General features: G+C 41.9%; 1 protein-coding gene across 23 annotated transcripts in view; it reads right to left on the bottom strand.

Moving 5' to 3' along the window:
* The window catches only part of LOC133155156 (receptor-type tyrosine-protein phosphatase delta-like), a 195,112-nt gene that overhangs the window by 130,825 nt on the left and 49,543 nt on the right, over positions 1–14,744 (bottom strand). For all 23 annotated transcript variants that reach the window (XM_061280227.1, XM_061280372.1, XM_061280246.1 and 20 more), the window contains exon 4: positions 10,161–10,184. The gene's annotated coding sequence lies outside the window, so the exon portion shown is untranslated. The remainder of the gene's footprint in view (positions 1–10,160; positions 10,185–14,744) is intronic.

The following is a 14,744-nucleotide window of genomic DNA, read 5'->3' as shown; positions in this document are numbered from 1 at the left end:
TCACTACCATTGACGCATATAGACGTCAAAGTCGCATTTCATCCGGGCTGCACTTTGACGTCTATATGCGTTAATGGCAGTGAATGAGTTACGTACATTTTTTTTTTCCAGGAATTTAAAAGCATGAACAGATCGGACCCAAGCAGGCCATACTTTCTGCGCTCAGTTAAAGTATGCACTCCCCCCAGGGAGGTTTATATTGCAATGTTTATCATATTCCAACTTGACTTCTTGCGCCCCCATAATGAAACTGGGAAGACACTCGTGGTGCAAAATTAATAGTAGTGAGCTCCTTTAAAATCCTCAACTGGGAGTCTTACGGTGGCCCAGAATACATTAGAGTCACTAACTACTGTAGGGTGTGAGGAATAAGAATGAAGCGCACGCATCAATCCGGCATTTTATGCATCACCCTTATCAGCCGTGCGCAGAGCATTAATCAGATGCCACCGTTTTATTAAGGGTCATTAATAAATCCAGACCGGGCTATGAACCCAAAACGGAGAAGGAATAATCATTCTGAGCACTTCATTTGGCGACAGTGTTGCCGTGGCAACTTGGCAACAAGCTTTGCCAGTGAAATAAATGTTTACTCGTAAATTATGAGCACTAAGTTGGATTTTTGGTGAAGCCGACATTTTATGGACATTCTGTGCATTTCTAGGCTTACTCCAAAGACACACATTTTGACTACTTATCTTTTTCTTTGGTGAACGTTCATAGTACTTAGTACTAGTATAGTAGTCTTTCATTTGGTAAATTTTTTAAAAAAACGGTTTTGAGTTTTGTTTTCCTGCTTTACATGTTTCAGCAACTTCCTGTAGCCTTCCAAAAAGAAAGTTGTTTTTTTTTTTAAAATTAATTAAATATATACAGTGATCCCTCGCTACTTCGCGTTTCGTTTATCACAGCTTCACTACATCGCGGATTTTTTTTCCAAATTAAAAAAAACATTTAAAAGTCAAAATAAAACTTCTAAATTGAGGAAACATGTCTAACCTTTAGGTCAATATAGTATTGCTCCAAATGTTTGTTTACATTCCTTTAAAAGTCCGTTTTTGCGTGTTAGCACGATCACGAATTAGCATCTTTCCGCTAACTCGTTAGCCTGCCCAGTATTACTTGTTGGTGACCGTACTTCGCGGATCTCACTTATCGCGGGTGGTTTTTGGAACCAATTATCCGCGATAAACGAGGGATTACCGTACTACACAGATGGGTGACGCTAAATTACAAAAAAAATTCTGTGAGGCAACAATGTATATATGCAGCTCCACGCTATTCAACCGGTCAGAGAGACTCAAAAGCCGAAATCGACTGAAATGCACGGATTCTTTAATATTCCGATTGCTTTGATTTTTTTTTCAAAATTGTATAAATCATCAGCTCTCATCTGCCATTTCTTCACTATAGTCTTCTTCTCCTCCCATGGCCGTCACACATTGGCATACAGAATGTGCTTGGCTTGTTAAGTGCTTTCCAGCTGCCTTTGAAGCTCTGAGTTGCAGCAAGCGCACATGCAAGAAAAACGGCCATGTCCCCCCCCACCCCCATTAACTAATTGGCAGCATTGTGTGCGCAGCATGGGCCGAGGGGAGGAAGAAGAAACAGCCGTCTTCAAACCGAATGCAAGACAAGCTGACAGTCCCCATGTGTCTCCTTTCACATTTACGCTCTAATTTAGCCACAACTTCTTCTTCAACGACTCGCTGAAATGTGCACTTTTAGCGACAAAGTGACACCGCCGCAACTTCGGCAATAACTCCGCGGTGACATCTTGAAAGTCAGCTTGTGTAAATTGAACGCTTTTGCTGCGGCATATGCGTGCAAATTAAAAGGCAGCCTTGAAGCTCAAGGCCGGCCGTCGCTTCATTGTATAAAGAGTTCCGTTTTCCCGGTAGTACAATCTGTATGACATGGCGGCTGAAAGCCATGTACACCGATGGAGACGAGGGAAGATGTCAGAAGACGTCGCATACAGTTCAAATGGCTCCTTTTGTCACATGACAGCTTGAGTAACTGGTACTCAGCTGCGAGCACTTCTGAACCTTAACCCGTGTGACTGGTTCAAAGCAAATATGAGCGTACGAGGGAGCACAAAAGAGACTCTTCAGGGCACTTTTGAAAAGTAATTTCCTGTAATAATATGCCCCCCTTATATATAACGTGACCACCCAAAATCACTTTTAAAAAAAGCCATTTTTTCCTCTTGTGTATAATACCGTCCCATGATTTGCTGGTATGCTTTATTATCAGAGTGAATATATAGTAGTGTAAATATCTTATATATGGACGAAGTTTTAAAATGGGCCATTCATTGAAGGTGCGCCTTATAATCCGGTGCGCCTTATATATGGACAACGTTTTAAAATAGGCCATTCATTGAAGGTGCGCCTTATAGTGCAGAAAATTCGGTACTAATTTCCTGCAGAGGGGCATTATAACCCAAATAAATGTAGGAAGGTTTCATATTAGATACAGTGTAGACTACACAACAAACTGATGAATAACTAGTTTTGAAATCCGAGACTAGTGAAACATTTTTAAAAAGATGAATGGTAGTAAAAATTGCTAGCAACATTTCAATGAGCAATTTCAGAAATCACACAAAGTCAGTGCACAATTCACGGGCCACATAAAATGATGTGGCGGGCCCAATCTGGTCCCCAGGCCTTTTGTTTGACACCTACGCAGTCTACAAATAGTCAATAGTATGCCGTTATGTGTTCGTAATAAGTAGCACGAATGGCTTGCGGCCAATGCTTACGGGCTAATGTGGCTTGTGGCCAATGCTGACGGGCTAATGTGGCTAACTGATGCGCTACCACATGAAGCAAATGCAAGATATGAGCATGTCGTGACTTTCTGTCAATAAAGTAAGTAATAAGGAGTTATAAGGCAAGACCTTTTATAGCCGTGCTGCTGCCACCGGAGCAGAAACAGGAAATTAAAAGTCCGCAACAACGCCAGACAACTTATTATATTATATTTATTACATGAATTTGTAACATTAGACATACGTTGGAAAGTAGATATGCCTTTTTTTTTTTTTTTTCAACCACTAGGTACTGGTAAAGATCTATAAAAACCAATGCTGATACAATACGGGGAGACTATTTTTATTTTTTTAATGTGTATTATTCATAGGAAATTACGTTATTAGTTTTCCTTTCTCATGATTGGCCAAATTTATTGGATGAGGAAAAGACAGATCAATAAAGAAACTCACAAACTGGGCATTGACTGACGACAAAAGTGATGCCTCTTTTTCTGTAGCTCAAAAATCTTTGTTTTCTTCTGCGCTTCATTTTTTTCTACATGCTAAGCACATCCTCCGGCAAATTCAGATCATCAGAGAGAAAGTGCTGACTAATCCGCATCCTTAAATGTATTCACGTTCAATAAAAGCTATTCATCAGCTTAAACCCGCCTGGAAGTTCAAACTCAATGCAAACCACCTGGGAGGAAGCCTCGGTTGACGGGAGGACAGCGTTTGCTCAGCGGCGAGGATGGAGGCAAGTCTTGGTAAATCATTCATATTGATTACTGATCTCGCAACTCGGCACGGGAGTAAGAGTGGATCAACCGTGATGCAGCAATGGTCGCATAGGTCACATGATCATTTTGACATGTATGGACCAGTGAAAAAAAGAAAACGTAGTTGACCAAAGTGCTAAGATCTTTTCAACTGATTGACTAGACGCAGAGGAAGCAATCAAAGTTGCTTTGTTTACAGAAAGTCATAAAAGGCCCCCTGCTATGCTGTGATCAGCAGGGGACCGGCTTCACCCTATCTATCCTGTGTGTTCCCACACCCTCACTTTCAACCCCACTCTGTTTCTCTCAATAAATATGCACCTGAAAAGGCCTGAGTCAGACTTCATTCGACCATCGCTGTAAGCACAGCGACGAGTGAACTCTCCGCCTGCAGGTGTCTAAGACGACTAACTTGTCTCCAGTGTGGTTCTTGCAAAATAAGTAGAGTGAGCACCACCCTAACAAGGACCCACAAAAAAATAGTCACTTGTGTAAAATATCTATGATGCCCATCGCCCTTTACGGTAGCAGTAAATAAGGCGACTGCTTCACAAGAGTCTATGACCAATTTTGGCCTGAGTCGATGAAAACAACCAAATTTCAGCGCAATTTCACTGCGAATTGTCTGCAAAAAAATAATAAAAAATCCGTGACGGCAGCCGGTACAGCCGACGCATCCAATGAGATTCTTAGCAGCTACGACGGATAACAATTATGGATTTAAAATATCTCAGACTTCCAGTTCTGTCGCGTAATCTCTTTAACGACCTGGGTGGCGAGGCAGCCAACTTTGTGGTAGCCCAACCAGATATGCAGCAATTTAATCACGCACACACACAGACACACACACACCATGTTTTGCCTTTGGGCTGCAGCTGCAGATGGTTGCGTGCGGCAGCGGCGCCCTTCCCAAAGGCTCTCCGGAGAAACCGCAAGCCGAAGCTCCGAAATCACATGTCAAAACTGTCTACTTTTTTTTTTTTGATCGGCGTATTGCAAAGGTTGCTCTCCAAACGCCACGAAGTAAACTATCAAACTCCCATCACTTGCATTTCTTTTTCTCCGTGTGTGTTTGAGTGTGCGCGCGTCGATGTGTGTGTTGCAGACAAACGGCGCAACATAAGCATCAATTATCCCGGTAAACAAGTTTGGCCATGTAGAACATTCAATTACGTATTAAACATTAATAGCCGGGGCGTAATTCACCCATCCATTAGATCGTGTTAAACACGGACACTCAATCTTCTTAATAGAGCGTGAGTGACTTGGGAGCTTTTTTTTTTTTTTCTCCCCCAAGCATGAATTTAATCAGGGAATAATAATGGTGTGATCGGGTGGCAGTTTGTTCCACAGAGGCCTTGAATCACGCTACTAATGGGCAGCAAATGTAATTGAGAAAAAAGAAAAGGCAACCGGTAAAAATCAAAGTATGCCCGTGAATCGCGCAAAGCAACACGCAAGTATCGAGCGGCTGCGTGAGAGTTCGACTTCTTCTCGGGGCGGACGATTCTCAAAGTGTGGGATCTCGTGCCAGTCGATAAACACGGGAAGCCAATAAAGCCAAATCGTTAACTGCCAGAAGAACAGATCAGTTATATTAAAAAAATTTTTTTTTTAGTGCAGTACATTTGCGTTTAATTGAATTGAAAGCAGTTTGTTTTTAATTCTCATTAATGAATTAGTTATAATTTTTAATTAATTTAGCTGTGATTGAGACAGAATTATTATTCTGTTCAGACCTAGTGTGAGCAGCATAATAATAATGATTGATACAATCCTGACTTGAATTTCCTACTTTTTAACCTACTTTTTTCTTTTTTTTTGCCACCTGGCGGGAAACAATTTGGTGACATTATCATCTCAGCCGGCACGCTTTTGACTAAGCCCCCCTCTTGAGGTTTGTGGGTTGAGCTCACCCAAGCTTGGGTGGCACACGGTTCTGCCAGCCTCCCTCTGCCACGAGAAATAACAAGAAAAAGCCAGCAAACTAACTGGAGATAATAGTTTATTCAGACCCTGATTGTGTAAGTGTGGGATTGCTAAAAGGAAGATAATTAAACCTTTATAAATGCATTGTGGGAAATTAGTTTTTGCACCAGCCCATTTTTAATCCAGCTTTTTGATAGAATGTTAAGCAATTTGTGTTTAAGAGGGAACAGAAATAGAAAAAATAAAAGCATCTGACAATGAGGTTTACTGCTAATGACTACTCCGAGGGTCCGATCGAAGCGCACGTCATGCACGACGTTTATTTTTGTAGAGCTTGATCGGGATATGGGTGCTTATGACCTCATCAAAACTCCTCAATTGCAATGTTGGACGGGGCCACAGTTTTTTCCGGAGGGGGCAGGGCACAGAGGGCCAGATGCCTAATAAAAATATTATCATAAATATATATTGCATTATTGAATTACTATGTTTGTCCTGCAGATCATTCTACAGTCCATAAAAAAATAATCCTACTCACTTTGACAACAATGTGAGAGCAGCTGAGACATTGTCTGCCACCTAGTGTTGATTAGTTATATTACAACTTGAAGCATCCATTTTAACGACATTTTAGCTACTTCCAGAAGCCAAATTTGAAACACATATACCAAGTTTCAATTTGACACCCTATCCTGCACCACCGACTGGCAAAAATGTATGGCTGCCATCACTCATGCCCCTCCCAACTTGTGCAATTTTAACATTATAATGTAGCTCTCTTGTCACGGAGGATATGACATTTTGGTTCAATGGCAGAATATTATTTGTTGGCATAGGCGCTGGTGAGGAAAAGTGCTTGCGAGCAAAATCTCCATATGTCGGCATCACGTAATATATATATTAGAGCTACGTCGACGGGAAACGAAGGGGAAGAAGAGCGCCTTGAGGAGTTGGAGTGGGACGCAAGCAGCGACGTGTGCACTTAAAAGGGACGACGCAGCTTAAAAACAAAAGGAACTGTCAATTAAAAAACAGAATGAGGCCATAACAATGACATCATGTTCGTACGTTGCTGTAAAACGGTGGTTCGCAAACGTGAACATGGTATGTGAAGAATCACGATAAATGTTGAAACTCTGTCATATTACACTGGTTATTTCTAAATGCAATACGTTACATTTTTTGAGTGGCGTTCAATTGTCCACTGGCAGAGCTACAGGGGTGGCCGCGGGGGCACTGCCCCTCCATCTGAAATATGCTTGGCCAAGATGGCGGGCCAGATAATTAACGTTTTGGTGTTTTCAATTTTTTTTTTCCTCAACATTTCCATCCGTTCCCAATTGCAAGCATATAAATAATCTTTATCAACATTTTCTGAAGAATTTTAGGGTTTTGGAAAAAATATATTTTGTGGACCCTTTATTTTCATTACATTTTAATCAAATTAATCTATAAGCAGAGTTCATTCCTCAACTGGCACCTTTATGGAGACTCACACCAAGCAAGAAACCGGAAATGGAGAGCTAATAATAGAGCGAGTGGGCAACCGTGTTGCAAGCAGAATGACTCTCATGGATGCCCAGCGCGCCTCAAAGTGCGTCGTTCTCCTGTGAAGTGAACATCTGACGCTTGGCTTCACAACGGTCAGGCACGGAGAGGACACCTCAATGTGCCTCCGCCATATGCCACGTTCCCTCGAGGGGGTGCGGCATGGAAAGGCAGGAGGGACAAGTACTTATCTCCTTTTTTTTTTTTTTTTTTTTTTTTTTTTTTTGAGTAGACAGCAAATGTAATGTCAGCTACGATATTTAAAAGAAAGAAATAAATAAATATGTGCCACGCGAGTGACTCGCCATTGTCATATAAATGAACATGTTCAACATATTAAATACCGCCAAGAGTTATTGCGAAGCGTTATTGGATTCCTTAAAAGCTATAAATCCAAGCTATTTTTAGAAATGTTATTATTGTGTATGATGTACAATATTTACTTTTTCTGAGCATGTCTGGCAAAGTTAAAGACTTGGAAGCCATGACAGTTAAACCTTTTTAAACTTTTAAGCCTTTCTTTGAGAATCTGTTCCCGACAAAACCGAATCATACCAAACTAAAGCGGCATTTACCATCGGCGCTAATGTAAATCCAACTAATCCGTTCCACACACCCAAAAATATAAAGGCTTTTTTTTTCGTTACATATAAAACAGTGTGAAAGTAAATGACCAATTGAGGAACGTGACCAAATCAAGTGTCATCCAAGTGTTGCAAGCCAGAGCTGGTAAATTATTGCTTTGAGTTGTTAGATTGTCAAACCCATTTAAAGTCTCCACTTAAGTGCCAAGCCATATTTTGAACCAGCTTGGACACATCTATTTGACTAAAGACCACAAATAAAAGACAACAAGCATTAGCAAGGCTAATAAACCGAGCCACGGGATTCTTATGGGTATTTTTCAGATTTTTCCCAGGGCCCAGATGGAAACTTGAAAGGCTCACAGATTAATAAAAAAGGAATAAATCATCTTCCATGTTCCCACTCCTGAGCATTGAAAAGCGCGGCATCTACTTTTAGACTTCAAGCCCTATAATGCTATTTGCTTAGCGGCATAAGCCGGCGATCACTTCCCTGTGCTCGCTCGGCTCCCGTCTGACGACTGAGTTGCCAAAAAGAGTGCAATGAGATCAATGACATCCTGTTTCCATGCACAAAAAAACTTGTGATAATGCTTTAAACGGCCACCTACAGGACTGGAGTGAAACAGCTACGCCTATGTAAATCCTAATTTCTCAATATGTAACCTAAGTAAAGGTTACCGCCATCTACAGGATAGGAGTGGAATCGCAAATGTCTCTGCAAATCCAATTTTTTTTTTTTTGAAGCACTGAATGACAAATATAAGTCCACTTGTATCTGGACTAGATAAAAAACACACTCCTTGTATTACGTACCGCCCCCTACAGGACTGGAGTGGAACTGCACCAACTTAACAAATCAAGATTTATTTATTTTATTTTATTTTTTATTTAGAAACGATTTTTAAAATACAAACAAGGAGGTTATACGCTCACTTCCATCAGGGCCATGCCAGATCCCTGGGGAAAGAAAAGGCCCCGCCTCCTAATGGGCACCATTACCGCCTAATTTTTTAGATGGGAACTCATTTAAAAGACCAGATCAGTGGAACAAGGCTCACGACATTGTAAAAAGCATTAAGTGCACACCAACAGGAACCCAAGTAGATTCAGAATCTTTTTTTTTTCTTCCACAAGATGGACGTGTTTGGTCTTGGCAGAGGTCAGTCTAGTTAGTGTCCGTTTGAATACACAGAGGATTGTTGACCTTGCAAGTATATATCAGCGGATTGTCGTATGTTTCAAGTCTCTTAATGGACACGATGGACGTGAACCTGCGGTGTTCCACACGCGCATATGAACAGACACACACTCACACACACGCGCGTGCCCAGTGTGATGTTTGACAGATTGCTCCCTCTCCCGCTAGGCTCACAGTAAACGTCCATCTGGCGGCCTCCCATGGGCACTTATTATTCTCAGCCAGCCAGGGGTTTTCTCTTTTCTGAGCAGTCAAGTCAGTCAAGTTGAGCCCAAATGGCCGCAGACGCTTTTTCAATTATCCGACCAGCTTGTAACCCCAAAAAAAGAAAAGTTCCGTTATTTAAGACGCAGACGAAAGACGCAACGTCAAGGTATGCCGCTTTGCACATTTGTTCACTGCACTTTTTCCACACTGGGGCCGAGATGATTGATTGGCCACCTCCGCCCTCTCTTGAACAGATGCTCCGAGCCTTGGGGCGGCCGTAAGAAGTCCCGCTGTCCTGTCCTGGCCCGGCCCGACTCGGCCTGGCCCCGAGCCATGCTGTATGTGTGAGTCAATGACAGTCACTAGCACTCATCCTCCATCACTTTTCCTCCTGCAGCAATGACGAGCCATCCCAAAACTTTCAATTTTTGGTTTTGTCTTTCTTACGCACGATTTGTCTACCTAGATTATCAAGCGTCAGTATAGCAATCTATTTATATCCATCCATCCATCCATAGTCAATATTTAATGAATGAGTAGAAATGGTTAACAAATGAAAATTGGTGAATTCTTTTAAGAAAACAAAAGTAATTTTACGGGATTTTTTTCCAGGCAAAAAAAAAATACATTTGATTGCAATGTTAGTAAAGCATTAAACATTGAGAAAATGAGGAAAATATGAGAAAAAAAGTTTTTTTTTTCCTTCAAATGAATTCAAGTTCACAGTTATAAGGGATAGGCGCGTATCGGTACTCAGTATCGGAGCGTACTTGTACCAGTATCGAACATCCCTAGCTATAAGAAAATGGGTTGCAATTTCACAAATGATTCTATTTAGAAAGCAACACATTGCATTATATTTAAATTTCTTTCCCGTCAAAAAAGTGTCACAGCAAAACACCTAATTTGGTTTGCTTCAATTTACAAGAAAAATGGGTCAATTCGCCCCTTAACGCTTGTTGTGTCGAAAATCTGGGCTACCAGGCGCTCATTTGAAAACAACTCGAACGGAGAAGCGCGTTGGAATGTTGACGGGCGCGCCGAGCGGCTCAACCCTGCACATCTGAGGCTTCCTCCATATTTATGCAACATCTCCCAAAGACGCTTGACACACATGCACTCCTGAGTACCCTGAAAAATGAAATGCCTCTTACCTAGAGCGGAATAGTCGGTCACATCTGCAAGAGAGAGAGAAAGAGAGAGAGAGAAAAGAAATGTCAGCAAGTTGCATGTACAGAAAAGTTCCATGTGAAAAATGATGGTGTCCCACTATTGCGCAGGCTGCTGGTTAAGAATAGCCCCTAACAACACGGGTGGTGTATCATTTATTAATAGAGAGGACATGAAACGTCTTCCATGGCGTCCCCAGAGATACAAAGTTTGCACAACTTGCATCAATATTTGTCGAGTTATTTGAGAGGGGGAAGCTCGTTTATTCCACAAAAGTCCTCTTTCTTAATGTAGTAAATGTGCACATACACACACACACACACACACACACACACACAGATGCACACTTTACATTGCATGTAGGCACGAATCATCTTGCTGGAATAAATAAATCCTCAAAATTGTTTTCTTTATTCATTTATGCATGTAAAAGTAAAAAAAAGAAAAAAAAAGAAAACTTCATCTCGGAAAGTATTACCCGAGCGACTAAATGAACATGAGAATCCTTAAATCCTGAAATCCTCACTGTTGGTCAGGCAACCAAATGACATCACAATGACATCAGCGTGACATCACTTACGCAAATCGCAAGCTGTTCTACAAATATTTTAGAAGCCGTGTAAGGAAAACAATGCAAACGGCTTCCTGTTCTCGGTACGTACGGAACATTACCGCACGGCATTCATTTGCATTTTGGCCGCGCACGCAGCGAATCCCCACGGGCCTAAAGGCGGGGGAAAGTGTGATTACAATATCTGTTCGCTGCGTGCAAACAAATCTATTTTCAGCAGAGTAAAATGGATAGAGGGAGGGGCGATACGTGGGGGAGTTGAGTCCCTGCTCATTACCATTCAGGTTGGACGCAGACCTCACTGCTAGGACTGTAATGTATCTAAACACAGAGCTAAGTCAGCTCAGCGCCAGGGAAAATTGGACCCCAGGGACGTGGGCAGCGGGGACTTGTGTCGGACTTCGAGAGGCACCTGGCCTTTCAGAAAGACCACCGACTGATATGTTGTTTGCTAAGCTTAGAAAGAGTGAGACTGAGCTTTAAAAAAAAAAAAGACAAAAGACTTCGAAACAAGGAAGTGGCTGTTAATTAAAACATTCTACCCAATGTTTTTTTTTGAGTTTCCAAAAGCTAGCTTGTTTTGGTGACGGTGCCATTCAGTTCTTCTGGAAACACAATGTTTTTTTTCGTTTCTTTGACAGATCTGAGACTTTGATCTTAGTTGACTGGATTCTAGATGGGAGGTTTAATAGAATCGGTGGTGAAGCAAACCACACCGTAACACATAGGTGTCAAACTCAAGGCCCGGGGGGCCAGATACGGCCCGTCACATCATTTTATGTGGCGCGTGAAGGCAAATTTTGCATCGACTTTGTGTCATTCCTAAAATTACAAACGGTCTTCACTTTGAAGAGAAAAAAAGAGACATTGCTAGCAATTTTTCGTCTATTCGTCTTTTTAAAATATGTCCGCAATTTTTACTAGTCTCTGATTTCAAAACTAGATATTCATCTGTTTGTTTTGTAGCCTATACTGTATATAGAAGACGCCGCCAATCATAATGGCCCTCCGAGGGAAACGATGACTACGAATCCTTGTGTGTAAAACGCTGACAAGAAAGCTTGTAATGCTTCTGCCACGAAGAAGCCGCTAAAAGAAAAGTTTTCCAGTTCACAAGCTTATTGATCGAGGTAAATTTGGAAAGGTGGCCAATCAAGTGGAGTGGAGGTGGGCTTAAGAAGCGTAAGTGGATTAAAGCAGTGAGACGACGGGAAAAGGAGACTCTCACGGGAGAACGCAAAGCTCCGGTGGCTTCGGAAGAAAAGAAGTCTAGGAAAAAGATGGAAGTAGAGGAATAGCGTTTTTTTTTTTTTTTACCCTCCATCGCCCTCCTGTTTTAAGCAGATAAGCTCCTTCCGAGGGTCTTAGTTATGCCGTGTGGAACCTCCAGCCCAACATGGAAACTTTTGACAAGGCAATACGAGGCTGCGGAGTTCCATTCCTCGCCTTGTCTTTTCTATATTGACAAGAGGGAGTTAGGGAGGTTTAAAGTGGTCAGTGCTACGGGGAATTAGAAAAAGAAAATGCTCAGAGTGGGCAAAGTGTTGCACAGTTTACATTTGAACGGCCTGTAAGGAGTAAGAAAACAAAAACGGAACTTTTTTTTATTGACTCAAAGTGGTTGACCATCAGAGTCTTCCAAGAGCAAAGTGCCGAAAGGAAAAGTGAGCAGATTTCAAGTATCATAGTATCACATGGAGGCCCCGGCAGATGTTTCGATTATGTTTCGATTAAAAGCGATGATTCGATTAAACAAAGATTATCAGCTCAGCCAAATTAAAGAATAGAACAGATTGAAAGACTAAAATTCGGAGATTCTGTTCTGAGGTCTCCAACGAATTAATCGATTATCAAAATAGTTGTCAGTTAATTTGATCATGAATTAGTTGTCGAAGAATTGTTTCACCTACAACAATAATATTTATAAGCAAACTTTTTTTTCTTTTTTTAAATCAAAACACTGGCCAACGGGAGGAGCAGTTTTATTCCCTCTTGTTGCAAACAATGCTCGAGGCTGAGAGAGGAGCAACACTAAAGATGAGTTTAAGAAGAAAAAAAAAGATTTTATTTATTTTTTCCCGAATTCACACAATAAATTTGCTACTGATCACTTGCTGATAAGGAATCAATTACTTCTCGTATTGACCTGATGATTTTGGCACTGATACAGACTGACAGGAAACCTCGCAGGACACGGCGCACCAAATCCCATGTTGCTGGCTCAACAACCACCGCTAACTCCTACTGGTTTATTTATGTCAAACCATCTGGGTTTGCACATTTTCCCATTTCCAAGTGGAAAGCGAGAAATTCGCAGAGGTGCAAACCAAACGCGACAGTGACTGATGGAAGAAAAAAAAGAGACCTTGGTCAATTTAGCTCATGACAAGAAAGGCCTCAATTTCTCCAGTCACAATTTCACCTGCTCGCCGGTGTGGAATGAGGACAGCTGTTATTAACGTGCCACATAAAAACCACAAAAATGGCCCCGGAGCTGGGAAAAGGAGCGAAGGAAGGTGTGAAGCAGACATTGGCAGGGACAGAATGAGAGGAACAAGCGATATGGGAAGAGAGCCACAGAGAGCTCACATCCTTCCATCTGAGCTGCGAGGAATTAGCCAGGCTCTGACAGAGGCTACAGATGGCCCACCATCACACCGACTGCGGCGGGAAGTTTGCACAAGGCGCCAAATCGGATAGAAAACTTTGGGGACCTCGGGGACATAGGATACCTGGGTTTTTGAAGGTTACTGTCATCCATCCATCCATCCATCTATCCATCCATTCATCCATCCATCCAGCAGAGAACCCCTGACTTCCTGTCCGTCCAGCTCATCTAAGGCTTAGGTGTCAAACTCAAGGCCCAGGGGCCAGATACGTCAATTTCTATTACCATTCATCTTTTTTTTTGTCTATCTCTGTGGCAGGGATTACCGGTCGTCCGCGGCCCTCCAATGGTCCGTGGTGGTATTGCAGGTGGGTCGCAATGGAAAATAATTGTAACACTTTTGAAAATAAAATAGAGTCATTATTTGTACTTGATTTGTTTTCCAGCTAATTTTGTAAATCCTTTACGCCATCGAAATTATGTCAACTATAGATAGCTGTGATTCCCAAAATAGACATACAGATGCAAATATGGGTCTATCCTCCTATTCCACCAAAGCAGTGGTCCCGGAGTTGCTTCTTGGTTATAATGGTGGTTCCTTAGACAAAACCAGTTAAAAAACCCTGAGAGTCCAGATACCCTGCAGAGACAATTTATTTCATCCGCTTGTATCCGGGGAATAAAAAAAACTAAATCAGACAGGCTTCAAACTGTGCCGGAGCACAGAATGTTTCTTCTTCAACAGATGTTCTTGTTTGCCTCTGCATCTGCCTCTCGTTTGCCATCACGCCGCGTTGCTCTGTCAACTTTTCAAAACAAAAGCAGGAACAAAATACCCATCCCCAGCCATGATTCACCGGAATGGAATTTTGGGTGGCACTGAAACAGTCGGTGGTACAAAAGCAGAGGTCATCACTTCTGTCGTCGTACATTCTATTGTTGAGGCTACCGTTGTTCTTCCAGAAGGCGTTGCCATTGTATCCTCAATCCGAGTTATTGACCCAATAATTGTCATTTCGACATTTATTGACTCAATAATAGTTTCTATTGCAGTTATGGTGAGACGTATTTCCAATGGTCCAGAAGAAAATCCATCAGAATACTCCCATCCAAGTTCTTACGTTGAGATGGACATGCCACAAAAATAATGACAAACTACAATCCTCTAGTTCCAACAAGTTCTTTTGAACAAAAGACAGACTTCTTGCTACTCAGTCCCGAAGACCTTGATAGTGATCACAGGCAAGGAATATCAGACGCTACTGAATTGCCACCTCGGGTTCAACTTCATCCAGTCTCGATGGCCTCGAGTGAAGTTAAATTAGATGTGAAAATTGCGAGCCCAACGTGTATCTGCGAAAAGCCCGCAGGCACAAGAGAACCCACGGG

This window comes from Syngnathus typhle, linkage group LG1 (assembly GCF_033458585.1).
Source record: "Syngnathus typhle isolate RoL2023-S1 ecotype Sweden linkage group LG1, RoL_Styp_1.0, whole genome shotgun sequence".
Classification (NCBI taxonomy): Eukaryota; Metazoa; Chordata; class Actinopteri; order Syngnathiformes; family Syngnathidae; genus Syngnathus; species Syngnathus typhle.
Note: the sequence above shows the minus strand (reverse complement) of the source record. Positions and strands in the feature narration are given on the sequence as shown.